Here is a 13,940-nt window from a genome sequence, read left to right on the forward strand (position 1 = left end):
TGCAGTGGCTGGTTATACTAAGGATACTGGAATATGCATTGATGAACCTGGCTTAATAATTAAGAGCGTGAAACTAAAACTTTGGGCCAAATTATGTTCCCATTTTAGTTAATTTAGATCTGTGAAAATGAATTGAATTACTCAAGATCTTCATCTATGTAATAAAGCTGGTCATTTCGGCATCGCAGTCTGTGGGTACTCATTACAGAAGCTAAACCACAGGCTCGCTCCAGATGGCTTGTCTCTACAACACAGCATACGTCCAAGGCGCTTCACAAACTAATCACCTACTGATCATATCCCTTCAATTAAAAATTACTCAATATTTCCAAGTGCTGGCATCCATTTTAGAAATACCAGAAAATTATGAAGTGCTTGGCCAATACTATGCAGCTTTTCCTACATTACAGAAGTGTCAGCTAAACAACATTAACCAGTTGGGTAAGGCAGTATAGTTTGTATCTGGCACATTGTGTATTTGGAAGTTTCTCCATCTCCATATCTGCTGTGGCAAGAGCCTTAGTGGGACCAACTGAGAGCAGAAACAAATACGGAAAAAAATATCTCTTACCCTACAGTGGTGATATAGATGGATAGAATTTGTAGAGCAATTTGATTCAATGAAATGGCAAAAGCTCCAAAGGAAGCTCCAGCATCACTCCTTTTTGATGAAGCAGACCCAGGTTGATGCACACATGGCCGCAGAGGAGAGGACACAGGAGGGGAGAGCTTTGCTGAGCAGTGCAGAGTGAACCAGGAGGTCTCATTCCCCACTAAATTGCACATTTGCTTACATGGCTGTGCCACTTATTCTGGTTTATATCAGGTGAATCATAGAATCATTTAGGTTGGAAAAGATTCTTAGGGTCGAGTCCAACCATAAACATAACACTGCCAATTCACCACTACACCATGTGCCTAAGCACCTTGTCTACCTGTCTTTTAAATACCCCCAGGGGTAGGGACTCCACCACTCCCCTGAGCAGCCTGTTCCAGTACTTGATAACCCTTTCAGTGAATAAATTTTTCCTAATATCCAACATAAACATTTCAGGTAGTTGCAGAGGGTGATAAGGTCTCCCCTCAGCCTCCTTTTCTCCAGGCTGAACACCCCCAGCTCCCTCAGCTGCTCCTCATAAGACTTGTGCTCCAGACCCCTCACCAGCTTTGTTGCCATTCTTCGGACATACTCCAGCATCTCAATGTCTTTCTCAATGGCACATTGTCAACAAACACCCCCAGGTCCTTTTCCACCAGGCAGCTCTCCAGCCACTCTTCCCCAAGCCTGTAGCATCACATGGGGTTGTTGTGACCCAAGCGCACAACCTGGCACTTGGCCTTGTCGAACCTCATACAATTGGCCACAGCCCATCGATCCAGCCTGTCCAGGTCCCTCTATAGTGGCTTTCTAGCCTCAAGCACATCAACAGATCTCCCACCCAGCTTGGTGTCGTCTGTAAACTTACTGAGAATGCACTTGATCCCCTCATGCAGATCTTTGTCAAAGAATTTAGAAAAGTGGAGAAGCATGGACCTGCGAAGTCAATGATGATGAGTTTTTTTGTGGAAAACAGAGAAAAATAGGGACCGTTCATGACATGGTTTTCTGGGTTCCTTACGCAAAGCCTGCCAGGTTTTTATTCTTAATGCCAAGTCCTCAGAGCATCGCTCACCAGCTATTTCAGTTTAAATCAATGAAGTCTCTTCTCCAGGAATACAGTCATTAGCTCCTCCAGTCTCTGCCGATAGACAGGTAGGGCTTACATTAGTCATGGCTAACAACTTGGAGCAACTAGCAATAAAGCTAAATTATGCCTTCGATGAAGCAGCAGACTTTCTTACTCTTTGTAAAGAAAATTAAGGGTATTCTCTAGTCAAACAGCTGTGCATGTCAAATTTGGTTCAATATATTTAGTGTCATAGCCACGTTTCAGCCAGGAAAAGGTGGCTCAGCTCCACAGCAGGAGCAGATGTTTGTATGGGATAACTGAACCAGTGCGGCTAAAATCTTTCTATAGTGTGCCTTTTGGACAAGTGTCTCAGAAATCATTGGTTTTTCACTATGCTGGGTGAATTATGGGCTGTAGGTATCCTGTGGTCCATAAACACAGGACCTTCCACGGTCATCTAAACAACGTAGTATGAGCCTCGTCATTTCCCTTTGTGAATAAACACTGCTAGTCTGCTGAGACAGTCATTTGCTATCTCTTCCCAAAGACAGCAATTAAGACATTTGATTCAGTCACTCATGTCCCCCATGCTTTTAGCATTTATAAATATTAACGACCCTGATTGCTCTATAGCATTACTGCAGTTTAGAGCTTGGAGCATCTCAAATAGTCATGGCAAAGAGACAGTTATTGGGAAAACAAAGCTGACCACAGAATTCAAGAATAAAATTTGCAAAGGGAATAAGGCAGGCCATCGCATGAGGCCACCCATCTTGTTCCCTGACATTATGTGGCTGCATTTAGGTAGTTCAAATGCTGTGCAAGTGTGTCACTGCACCAAAACTGTGCTTTGCAGCAATGACAAATGTGACTTGTTCATTTGAGAATATGCATGGGTATATAATAACATACTAGTTTCCTTTAGAGATCCTGAAGGAACCAGTGTACAAAGGTGTATTCCACTTCGCTTTTACCACAATACAGACAGGTATGATATAAACACAGCCTTAAAAATGAGCATGTAGACAATCAATATGTAAACAAAAAGAATATCAATTCAATTTGGGGCTGTAAAGGAGTTGGCTGTGATGCTCTAAAGGCAACCTGTGCTTTCCCACCACAAAAATGTACCTTTGCCTTTGGTACTTGTCTCAGTGAACACTAGATGAACTTGTGCTAATAAAGATCAATTTTCTGCACAGCAGATAGCTATGCCATCGTCCTTATTCCAGAAATCCCAGTACTTTCAGCTAACAGCTTCATCCTGATCTAGGCTGCAGACCTTTTCTTACAGATGTCACTCAGGACCAGAGACCTAGTGTATTAGCTTATTTTTACTTCACTGCTAACAAGTAGAGTCACTGCAGGTCATTAAAGAGACTTGTCTGGCTGAACAGCTTTCAGAATTGCAATGAAGTAGTTATTTAATATCCTCAGACGAAAGGTACTATGCAAATAAAGAGCACTGTGTTGTACCAAAGAGGGTCCTTGGATTGCCATCTCTTACTAGTCCGATAGAGGTGAATGGATTCTAGCCTGAATTTTTGCAATACAGTTTCCTGTATAAAGAGTCTGTAGTTTAAAATAAACCCCACTAAACAATCTATAGTCCACTTAGCTTGACAAATTTAAGCAATTAACCTGTGCTAACCAAGCATCTTTTTCATATTTGCAGCTCAGCTACCTTGAGACAATGTCTGAAGTACAAATAGGCTTTCAGGGCCAGATTCTGATTTCATTCAGCATGGTATAAATCAGGAATAATCCCTTTAGAGATTAGTAGGAGCGAGATCAGGTTCAGGCTCTTGGAATTAAGCACAAACCATGTGCTTGCTGGGTTTATTCTAATTCTGCTAAGTACAAAGTGATTCTCCTCCAGCATGTCCCTCTCCCATTCTGCCTAAGCACCCTGAACTGAGGAGCAAAGGAAGTGCTGCTGATAACACTCAACAGAAGATGTTTGTCATCGCAAAATACTTTTGCCTACAAGGTTGTTAAATAAGCCTTGCAATTAAAAAAAAAAATCAAATTACACAGGCAGTGCAAAGTTGTGTTTAAAGATCCCTCCTGACCCCCCGAACCATGAAATGAACTACAGTAACCATCTTCTACAAGAAACCAACACATTTAATTACTTTGATTTACAGCATCTGTGTCTGGTTCTGGGCATACATCAAAGAGAAACATAAGCAGAGCTTTTTCCAGATGCACGTAACTTCCTTAGGAAGCATCTTAACAGGAATTCCAGCATTGCTACAAATAAATGAAATGTCATCTGAAAGCCACCCATATCCTTCCCCTGCCATCATCTCCTTTGAAGGGTCAGGCAATAAAAAGACAAACATGCCAGTGAGGACCTTGCTTATTTTTAGGGAAGATCAAAAACATTGATCAAACCATGCACCACTGCACAACTATGTCCAAAGGATACAGGTTTTGCCATTCATTGTGCTTGTGGTACACCCCTGCTAAAACACCAGTCGGAGTGTGCACTGAGAGAATCCTGGTGGAAGAGAAGAATATGTGAATGTCCATTCTATTTAGATCAAGATACAAATCTCACAAGTGATGAAGAACTATGAAGTTACCTGCTGAGAAGGATAGCATGAGCCTGCATAAATACTATATTCATCTGATGTGGAGTAGTTTAGTCTCTCAGCTTACATTGTTTATGCCTCCCAAAATAGCCTACTGAGCAGGCTGAAGGACACCTTTAATTCTAGATGCCAACTGTGTTTCTTTGTTCTGCACCTCCCCCCCCGCCAAAAACCCCAAACCTCTTCCAACACCCAAGTCACTCTGCAGGTTCCCACTGCATGCCTTGAAGTTCACTCATCAGATTTGAAATCTTTTACCGTGTGCTGTTGACAAGGATCCCTTGACCTGTGGCCTTTGAGGAAAAAAACCCAGTTTTATAACAATCTCATGTCCCAAGAACTTTGGACAGGAAGTTGAAATTCAATAGGACCTACAAGTGGACTGTCAAGGGCTGTCACACCTATGGGAGGATTTTCTTTGGGGAGGGTAAATTTGTAAGAAAATCTTATCTTTCTTCACCTTCAGTTGGGCTCTTGGAGAGTGATATGCTATACAGATTGAAGAGAGTCCTGTTGGTTTTGGGTAAGGAAACCATAGAACTGCCATGTGTTTTAAAGATTATGAGAAGTCACAAGCTTTGTAAGTCTCATTAAGCAGACGACAGCTTCAGCAATTGATTTGAACACGTGTGTTGAGCAATATCCCTGTGCTGACTCAGAGGGAAGCATGCTACCCACTCTGTCTCCCTGAGATATTTTGGTCTTGCCTTCAACAGTCTCCAGGTAATGAGCAGATCAAGCCTTAATGAGCTCATTAGATATGACAAGTCTATACTCAAGGTTACTGCGCACGACCCTATTCTCTCTTGGAGAAAGGTGAAACCGTCATGCAGCATTTGTTACTGATGGAAGAGAAGATTAAAAAAAGCCCCACAGCACTTGGTCCGAGATGCGGAATCACCTTAATTTCCTTGGAAGTCAATATTGTTGGTGCCAGCCAAAGTGATACTGCCATGTACCTGCTCAGGAGTAGCAATCAGCTCAGAAGAGAGCATGGCAGCTGGAAGGGGAGATCGGAAAGATTGATTCTGACAGCTATAAAAGCAAGAAGGTTTTTAATATTCAGAAAAGTGTCAGTGCCCTAATAACAGAATTTCCGTCTCTAAGAGCTACACTTGTCAAATGAAACCTGATTAGATACAAAAGGAAAAAAAGGCATCCAGGCTTTGACAAATTTGGAACGGTTCCCTTTGCAGAGGTTAGGGACTGTGAAGGAGATGCTTTTCAAAACGAGCAAGTCTCACACGGTTTTACCCTTAACTTGACCCTCAGGCACCGATGGTCAAATGCCACATTTCACAATCTAAGCGAGGAGGATATCAGCAGAAAAACCACCTGTGGAAGAGCTGTCTTGGAAAGCCAGATGGTTTCTTCCAAGAGTGGGAAGGGTTACACGCCACCCTGGTAATCCCACCCTCAGTGTTTGCAGTCACCGCTGCCAAGCAAGCCTGAAACTCCCATAGGAAGAGCAGCAGGTTGGCTTAGGATCTCGTTCCACCTCCAGTCTGTTCCATGAGAAGTTCCTCACCGAGGACACACACCGATATCTTCTGCATGTCACAGCCAGTAAATTTCCAAGCAAGGCGGTAAGTGAGGAGAATTTTTACTGGCAGACAACAGCCAGATTCATAATATTATTTTCCAATTTCAGAGACGTGCCAAAAGTGTGGTTAGTGGCTCTAAGAACAACCTCAGGGGAGAGTTACACCTTGATGAAATGCAGTTTTCCAAAATGAAACTGTGCTGGGGTTTGGTTTTTGTTTTTTTTTTTCAGAAAATACAGAGAACCTTTAAGTTTACGTGTGGTAAGCTGAATCAGGGAAATTACATTTTGAGCAAAGCTTCTCTAACAAATTCACACACAGACAAAAGAAGAAAACTGGGATGTGTGGGTCCGTGACAACTTGCCTGAGGAGGATCTAAGGATCGCTTTCTGCTGCACTAATATCTAACTTTTGGTCAAGCTTGTTCCCACAGGAGAACTGCCCTTTTTCCAAAATAATAGAAAATTTCTTAGGACTGTTTGTCAATTAGCCTGAGGACAGTCCCCACAGACAGGACTTGGGTATTTTAAGGCACAGGGACAAAGGGCTGCCATCTACACTAGGGTGGGGGAAGCTCTGCTCCAAGAAACAAGAGGGAGTGACTGCACTGAGCACTTCTGGCTTAATCTGGTAAAAATTTAGCTTTAAATAGCATTCTTCATCCAGAGCCTTTACAGGTAAAGGAAAAGTACCTGTCCTCCTTTTAAGCCAGCAGAAACAAAGCACAACAAATGAGCCCCTTTACTCCGCCAGCGGCAGGTCAGACCTTCTCCCAGTGCTGTGTGAAAGAAAGACATCCCTCTCCGAACGCGCCGGGATGGTAATTCTAACCTATCAGTTCTTTTCCATCCAAACCTCCAGTTTTTCCCCTATTAAAAATACCCCAAAATGAATGGCAATTACATAGCAACATCCTCTGCCAATACGTACGCTCAACTTGGTATCGACAGGAGACTCTTGCCTTGCAGAGAGGCAACTTATTCTGAACTCCTTTGTTTCATGGCTACTAGCAAATGTTTTAACCACTTCTGCAATTACCGTATCACCTTGTATTTTTTAACAACCTTGTACAACCTTCAACAGCCAGCATCCATCTCCTGTTCCCTCACTCTTCAGCCTCATGACCACTTACGTGGCTGCTCAAGGCTTATTTCTGTTTGAAGCATTGGCCATTTTACACACCAGAGTTACAGTGCTTTAGGACAAGCCCAGGTAGGGCACAAATCAGTGTCTTAAGGGGGCATTTACACCTAAGTCTGGTTGGTGTAATTTAAGTGTCTGAATTGTGAGCATTATGTCAAATCACAGCAACACTTGGAGGACCAACATATGTATTGATCAACACATATTTCTTTTTTTTTTTTTTCTGAAAACATCCATCATTTTAAAGGACCATTAAAACAATATAGAAATTGAGACACCTACTTCTATCACATTTATTTCCTGTAACTTGAGTGAAATTCCCACTTGTAAGAGACATAAATCACCCCATTTTTCCTCTGGAAATGAAGTCTGGAATATGCATCACAGCTCTCCCGTGTCCTCAAGCATTTTACACTGCACATACCCTACAGGTGAACAACACACTTCCAGTTTCTCAAAAGGGCTAAAAAGCACCTGAATATTGCACACAACTATGTGTATACTTAAACTTAATTCCTATCAAACCTAAGCTGGTGGCCTGAGGCAAAGTTTGTCTGTAATCAGTACGCTTTCTAATGGGTTTGCTTTATTGGGTTGTCTCCCAGGCTACGCATACATCTCACTGCTCTAGCAAGCTAATGAAGGGGCCATTTGAGATGGCAGGACGGCTATGCTCCAGCATCCCCACAGTTTTATCACAGAGTTGGCTAGCTGCTGCTATTCCACGCATCCTGCTACCACAATACAGGCTTTTCCTCTATCATTTTTGGTCTGAAGCAGTTTTTAATTTTGCATATCTATTTTTGCATATTTTTGCAATATTCACAGGAAATGGGCTGCAACAGCCACAGTGAGTCAATGACACTTTATGTTCCTCTGGAAGGGCTCAGGAACCAGGCAAGCAAAAGCAGCACACCAACAGCCACACGGAAGAAGCACCAAACTGCATGATCCTTGCAGCACTACTCACTGTAATAGACAAAGCAGAAGTATAGGTGATTTTTGTTGCATCAACAGTGCTTCTGCACATCTCAATGGAATGGCAGACAGCGAATTGCTAAAGCCAGCATCCCACCCCATGTGGTTGAAGATTTCCTTTTACTTTCCTGATTCAAAAATCAAGCTGTTGGTCAAAAGGGCAACATTTATATCTTTCCTTCACGCATTTTACAGGCTGAACTCAACCTCCAGGAAACCGAAACACTGTCATTTACAGCTGGCAAGACTGGAGCAGAGAGCCGAGATGGGACGGGGCTCAGCTCTCCAAGCCAACTCCAGGTTCTCAGCCACCAGCGTGTCCTCCCACCACCATGCGCTTGTCCTTAGATGCAAAGCTTAAGTGTCCTCAGCTTGTCAGATGTCTTGGTTTGCTCTGACCTTAGCATGCAGAGAACAAAGCACGGAAGAGGAAGGGAAGTGGTGAGAGCCGTGGAAATAGTCTGTTCCCCTCTAGCAAGGACCTAAGGAATTAAGGTTGAGCAAACAAAAAAGCAAGAACGCCTCACTTGATCAAAACCATACTTACCTTGACCTGCCTTTGTTTAATTAAGGTTTGCTTTGATTCAGGGTAAAACAATATTTTTCTCAGTTTTGTCACCAAAAAAATCTAAGTCAGATCATCTGCACAAACTGATTTAAATCAAAATCTAGTAGGAGAAAGCATTAGGTGCATAGAGGAAATCGGGTTAGCAGCTAAAGTCTCACACTAACGCAGGCTGCAGCCTGTATGCCTGCCCAAGGGCAGGTCACGGAAAAGGCATCACCATACCCCATCACACCAAAGGAATTTAACATATAGGCTTGGATGCCCTTATTGCACCCTGACAGCTTCGGATGCACTGTGGGGTGTCATAAGAGAGACAAATGCTGTAAGGTCGGCTCCGATTCAAGTTGCAGGTAGCCCTATACCATGTTCTTTATGTATGGCTTTGTAGAAGTCTCAGGATGAAGTAGCACAGGTCTCTGCTAAAAGACTAATCACAAAGGACTGTGGGACTCCAACTGGTATGTTTCAATCCAAATTTTCAGATGACATCTTCCAATTTGATCTATGGCTTTGCATGCCAGGCTGTAAGCAGGCACCTTAAACAAAAAAAAAAACAAACCAACAAACATCCAAATCTGGGCACATGTAGTGTGCATTGAATTTGAGCTGAAGATAGGGAACCTAATTCCTACCTAAAAAACCCAGAGGTGACGCCTTATGCTTCCCTCGCAGGGTCACATTAACTGAGCTGGCAGATCTGATAGAATTAGATTTCTTTGTCGAGCTGGTACAGCACTGTGATGTGTCAGCACACACAGCAGTTCAGATATGTAAGATTAAGTCATTGATTGAAGATCCAGCCTCCAGAAATAATGTAGTGTCCTTTAAAAGGAACAACCTTTGTTTTGTATTGGTGTACCACTGTTAAAAAAAAATAATTAAAAAATCCACCGATCCTGGGAAAATGTCAGTAGCAATTATCCAGTCTAGAGACACTTTAAGATTGCATCCAATTTAATACCTCAACTTCACTGTGCTGGTTTTTGCTCTGCAGAACAATCCTCCACAGGGATGGATAAGGACTGATCTGGCTCAGGGGAGTTTTAGGGGTACCCAGAGTATGCATGGTCACCCCCATGCCAGCAGCAGTCCTGCGTCAGGTACCAGCAAGGTGGGGAAGGTCATGTTTGGACCGTGGGGTCTGACCACAGCCACTCGCTTCTCCTTCACCCCAACCCTTCAGGGCGGAAAGCTACGGAGGGCTGAACCTGCATCAAAACCTACTGCTGGGAGAAAGGACTTCCAAAGACATGGAAAAGCTACTACAAAAAACAAAAGCCCTATTGAGATGATGTCCCCAGAGCAAGAGAGCTACACTTCAAATATTTGTCACCAGACGCAGGGTACGACCATTTACATTGTGCCTCTTTCGCACTCTGCAATACCTCACGATCAGCTGACAGAAACAGCTTTGCTTTTATGAGGTTTGAAGATTTCCTGAAATAATACACCCCCTCTCTGCCCAAAGGCTTTGTCACCTTGTACGCAGGGCACAAGTCATCTTCTCCCAGAGGAAGGACGCACACGTCAGTCCAGATGAAGCAACTTAATCGAAAGCACTTCAAAGCACAGCAGAGCCAGGAACAAATTGCTTTCTGCCCTCCTTTCCCCCCAGAATTGCATTTTAACAATTACTACAGTCTTTACAATTGACAACATCCCTAATCTTAACTCACGCTTCAGAGCAAGCCTCTACCGATGGTATTGGGAGTTTCTTTCAAAAAGAGCTCCCCGTCCCCCAAGGCCCCCCATTTTGCACACTCCACGGCGATTTCACAGCTGTGGGTATTGTGCAGCCCTGACTTGCAGCAGCTTTTCAAAGCCTTATAGGACATTTTCTGCAAAGTGACTTGAGTTTGCTACATACAGACCAGAGCATGGGACGCACCAGTGTAAAGAGGAGGCTGGGATAAGAGAGGGAAAGGTGACCAGAAGGGTGACGGCAGCTCCTCTGTGGCTGCTGTTCATGAGTGCCAGGGTGGCCCAGAGCAAGAGGAGTTGCGTGAGGTAGGAGACAACTCCTCTCTAACAAACTTACCTCCTAATTAGAGGCCCCTGCTGTTGATAACGTTAGCTAAAGTTAAAGGTTAGTGCCTAGAAAGCACATCCAGCTCCCACAGGGTCAATTCAGTTGCCAAACACAGGTTTCAGATGCCACTGGAGATGCCCTAGATGTCAAAGCCACCTTCCCAGAGTCTCAAATATGGGACAAGGAGTCAGAGACTCACATCTTTCTGGATCAGCTCCAGAAGGCCAGGACAGACTGTTCAGGGCAGTTGAAATGGCACTACGTGATTGTGGTTAAGAAGCAAAGATCCCTGAAGCCTGGTTCGGGATTCACAGCTCCCCGGAGCAGACACCTGTTGGGCGATACGGAGCAGATACCTACTGGGTGACGAGTCAAATCCATCTTCAAACACCAGCCCAGAGAAGGATGTGGACCTGCTCTGAATGGGCTGCAAAGGCATTTATCCATCTCAGTGGTGGGACCAGGCACACCTTGCCTGCCAGGACTCGAGAGGCAGAGGGGAGCTACCACCTTCCTAGGCCAGCCAAAGCCTCCGTCAGTCTGTCGTCTGCCGACACAGGCGCTATGGCAATAAAACACAACAGCACTCTGTCTGCGAGTTTGCATCTCTTACATTAGTCATAGTTCTCAGAAAACATCTGTATGGGACAAGGAAGTTTCTCTCTGCTAGAAGTAATTCCACTGAGGTGTTATCTGACAGATAGACCTAAAGTTATTTTTGGCTTGCATACCTCTGACTTACTCAGATTTTCATTTAGCAGCTAACAGGCATAACATAAACATGACAGACAGGGTTGGATGCATTCAGGCGGGAGTGCGAACTTCAGAGAGGGGCAGAAGTATCTCTGCCACGCTTTGCCTTATGCAGTGGAACTTACACCCATGTTTTAACCTGTATCAATAATCTCCGATCAGTCAAAAATGCAGCTGCTGCTCCTCTTCTCCTTGCAAGCTTGATTGTACACAGGCTGTTCAGTACATACTTTATAGTACTGTTCATATCAAAATTATTAGTCCAAAGCTAACTGAGTTTGCACTGAAAGGTTTCATCAGAATATCTTGGAAGAGGGGCTGGCTATTAAAAATAGTTCTTCCACTTAAGAAGCACTCCTAGGTGAAAACAAATAGCTTCTGGATGCCCAGGTTACAGTCGCACTCTACACCAGCATCATATTGCTTTTGAGAAAAAAAAAAAAAAAAAAAAAAAAGAAGAAAAGTGTGCTGCAAGGGAAAGACAAAGACACGAAGGAAGGAATTTGTCTCCTACTTCACCTGTTCATGTACACAGAGGAGTGCTGTTTCAGATGAGACACTGATAGTCTTATGCTGCCTTCTGCAAAGTATAGCATGTATAGAAGATACAGAAAATTAATGAAGTCTAATACGAGAAAGAAAAAAGTTAAAGAAAGTGTACATGCAGCATCTGACAGTGTTGAAACAAGACAAAAAAATGCATCTTTACGCAGAGTTCCCTCAGCCTGTGCCATGAAAAGCTCCACCAGGTGGTGGGATTAACAGCACTCTAAATTTACTGTGGAGCTGGATTTGCTCTTACTCCTTTGCTGTTTAAAGCACCTTTCTGCTTCACCACTCTTTTGAAAATACTTCCAGAAGAAGCTCCTAATAAAAACGTATTACCACTATCATTTAACAGCAGCATTTGCAATGCACTTGGCATAAAAGATGATAACCCAGAAGATGGAACTGCCATCTGCGTGACCCTAATTTCCCCTCAAATTACTCCCAGTTTTATGTAAACTAAAAAAGCAAACTGATAATCAAAGTCTTACAGAAAATGATGTTTAGTTTTAAAAGCTACCTTCCTCCGGTGAGATGCCATCACCGTTATTGACATCATCAAGTGTGGAAGAAAAACTGCAAACAAGGCTGCAAGTTCATTTCTGGCCAGGATGTGTGAAAAACTCATCCGAACAGGGCAACTCGCTGTCTGCACTGCACAGTCAGACCGTGCACCAACTGAGCAGCCAAAAGAGTAAGGAATGGGATTTTTTTTCTTCTTCTGCTCTGTCAGGGACTATGCTCTCACATCCTACTAGCAGAAAGATAAAATAAGTGTCTATCAGGCAGAAGCGTACTTTAAAAATCTCATGGTAGCTTTAAAGCTGGTTTGGCAGGACCATAGACCGGGACTTTGTTGAGGCACAGGATTTAAACCTGCTGCCGCTGAAATGTTACCCCTACAGCAGCCCCGAAACAGTAAATGAAGTGAGAAATTGGCAGAGGAACAGAGCACCAAGTTCACCATAGACCAACGCTGGGGTTTTTTGTTGTTTCCAGGAAAAAAAAAAAAAAAAAAACACCAAGAAAACAAGTGCCTTTAACTAATAAACAAATCCACCTTTTCTAGTCACACTCAATCATTCCCTCTTCCACCCCCGGCCACCACCTGAACATGTGTTCAAACAGATTAAAAACTATCAGGTTCCCAGATGAGCCCAGGCAGGACCTCAAGCACAGCCGTGCCCCGCAGATAACCATGGTGCCATTGCCAAAAGCGGGAAAATGACCCAGGGCCAACCCCAACTCCTTCTAACGTGCGAGCAGCTCTGTTGCAGGGTTACGAACAGCAGGCAGAGCACCACCAGCTTTGGATCGAAGCCGTAAATATTGAGGAGGGGTGAACATACCGGCTGCAGAAGGCACTGGCTGGCATGGATCGCGCGGGACGCTGTGGATGTAGCGATCCAAATATTCCAAAGCAGATGCTTCACACAGAGCCACCCCTCCAGCTAAAGCCCTGTAAATAATATACAGGAGTGCGCTGCTAATTGACTATCTTCCGAACTGCCAAGAGGCAGGCAGACTCCAGTTAAAGGCAACTCTTCATTTTAACTTATGTCGCTGAAGAGCACCAACGTAAATGAACTCCTGAGGACAGGATCAAAGTAGAATAGAGACTTTTTTTTTATATATCCTTGAATTTCCTGTCCCTTTTCCACACTGAAATTTAATTTCCTTTTCAAAGAGAGCTTTTAGAGCTTATGAAAATTGACCCAAAAGATTACAAGGGCTTTGTCACCCTTCCAATCTCTCTGAAAGATCCATAATTAGGGAGGTTTTTCCTTTAGCATGTGTGCCCAGCAGGCAAATATATAATTCAGACTTACATATACAATGAGTTACTTCAGTGTATCGGATACATACAAGCCCAACCGTTACCAAGAGTTGAAAAATCTCGTGTGTCTCAAACGAGTAAATATGCATCAAGGCTTTTTTTTTTTTTTTTTACTGGTTTGTTTTCATTTATGCCAAGACTAAAATCAATCACAGTAAGGACCTGGGATATATGTTTGCTATCGAGGCAAATATATCAAGTGTAATAAACACACACCTAACAACCAAACTGCTGACCTCGAAGATTAGTTATTTATACTCCGCTAGAAATTAATT

At 43.4% G+C, this 13,940-nt stretch overlaps 1 protein-coding gene across 2 annotated transcripts in view; it reads right to left on the reverse strand.

Annotated features, from left to right (window-relative positions):
* ST3GAL1 (ST3 beta-galactoside alpha-2,3-sialyltransferase 1) overlaps positions 1 to 13,842 on the reverse strand; it is a 94,835-nt gene extending 80,993 nt beyond the window's left edge. For both annotated transcript variants that reach the window (XR_004843199.1, XM_009647994.2), the window contains exon 1: positions 13,178 to 13,842. The gene's annotated coding sequence lies outside the window, so the exon portion shown is untranslated. The remainder of the gene's footprint in view (positions 1 to 13,177) is intronic.
* Positions 13,843 to 13,940: the final 98 nt, after the last annotated feature.

Source organism: Egretta garzetta, unplaced genomic scaffold (assembly GCF_000687185.1).
Source record: "Egretta garzetta isolate BGI_Z169 unplaced genomic scaffold, ASM68718v1 scaffold50, whole genome shotgun sequence".
NCBI lineage: Eukaryota > Metazoa > Chordata > Aves > Pelecaniformes > Ardeidae > Egretta > Egretta garzetta.